Raw genomic sequence first — 1,756 nt, 5'->3', positions numbered from 1 at the left:
GTGTGTGTGTGTGTGTGTGTGTGTGTGTGTGTGTGTGTGTGTGCGTGTGTGTGCGTGTAGATCCATAGGGGAGTTTTATTTAGCTTTGACGAATTTTACAAACTAGTTGCATACGTAGCTCGTAAATAAAAACTATTAATTCCAGTACATTTTGTGTAAATGCTGTGTAAATGGCGTGGAGATGTATATTCTACTAAAGAATTTTTTGTGTGAATACTTTCCATTGATTTATGGGTGTATAATGATGGATGAATAAAATGAATGTATTTTGTATTATTGGTCACACAGGTTTTCTTATTGCTTGTTGTGTTCTTGTCTTAAATGGACACATTAATAAAATGGGAAAAAAAACTGGGTTTTGTCTGTTGTTGAATTCTCATTCACCCTGAGCTTCAATATAAATGTCAAAGTCAATTCATTTACATAGCACATAAAAACAACATGAGTTGACCAAAGTGCTTCACAATTCAGCCCAGTAAATGAATAAAATGACAAAGTAACACAAAAATGCTTAAAAAATAAGTAAGATCAGTTTAGAAAATAAAAATACAACATTAAAACATTAGCTTTAAAAGAATGTCAAACTGTACCAGAATGAAAGACCAAAGAGTAAAAGTGAGTTTTAAGCATAGATTTAAAAATCACAACAGTCTCAGCAGTCCAGATACCAAAAAGGTAAGCCATACCAAAGGTTTGGGGCAGAAACTGCAAAAACCTGATCACCTCTAAATTTTAGTCTAGACATCCAAGAGAAGCTGGTTGGATGACCTACAGTAAGGGCTCGAACTGATGTGTGGATGTTAATGAGATCACACAGGTAAGATGGGGCCGGACCTTCCTTACCTTTGGGATCTCATTAAATCTTGTTTCAGATGTTAAAAGCTGCTGTTGTGATTTCAGGTTTGGACCCAGGACTTGACACGTAAAGGAAGCCAAAAAAAAAACATTTTATTATTAACAAATACACGTGGCAGCTTTGCAAAACTGGAGGGTAACCACAAGGAGCACAAGGAAACCTATACGTGGCATGTGAAATGCTCGATTGGTGAGAGGTAAAACTGCCAAGGCTATGTGGGCTACGGAATTGATAGGAAGAGTGGCTGCAGCTGTGCTAAATGCAACAAAGTGCAGGTGTGAGTGGGCGTGGCAGATCTGGCTGATGAAGCAGGAACTGACAGAGGAGAGGCTGAAAAGAACCTAAAAGGACTGGTAAGATAAAAATGCAAGTCACGTAGCCCAAAAATCACAAGAAAATGTTGATTGAAAGAAACGTAATAAACATGACTCAGTGCTCGAGAGCATGAAAAACTCAACCACATAGTTTTGGGGCGCCCTGTCTTTGAAATTATCAACCTGAATGAGTTGATGGATTAGTATTAGTTATCCATTTTTCCCTCAAATCATTCATCAAGAGCAAAAACAACAGTTCTTCCTGTTGTCAGGAAACAGGGAAAAGGAGCAGTAAGTACAATAAATTTACAGAACAGTTTGCATGAAATATTAAACATTAAACATGTGTAATCTTTCAGTTTAATCAAAATGATATTCTTCCTCCTCAATTTGAAGTAAAAAAGCTATATACAACAGGTAAGATATTTTTTCATAAAATGCAGGATTTAAGAGGGATCTCATTCACACCTTTTTTTCAAAAAAGTAAAAAATAAGCTTTTAAACTTGTAGCTGTTCTCACTCTGTTAATGCTTTTTTTCTTTCTACAGCCCATACAAAAACTGGAATTTGTTGCTCTAATATATAT

Source organism: Austrofundulus limnaeus, unplaced genomic scaffold (assembly GCF_001266775.1).
Source record: "Austrofundulus limnaeus strain Quisiro unplaced genomic scaffold, Austrofundulus_limnaeus-1.0 Scaffold44, whole genome shotgun sequence".
NCBI classification, from domain to species: Eukaryota; Metazoa; Chordata; class Actinopteri; order Cyprinodontiformes; family Rivulidae; genus Austrofundulus; species Austrofundulus limnaeus.
Note: the sequence above shows the minus strand (reverse complement) of the source record.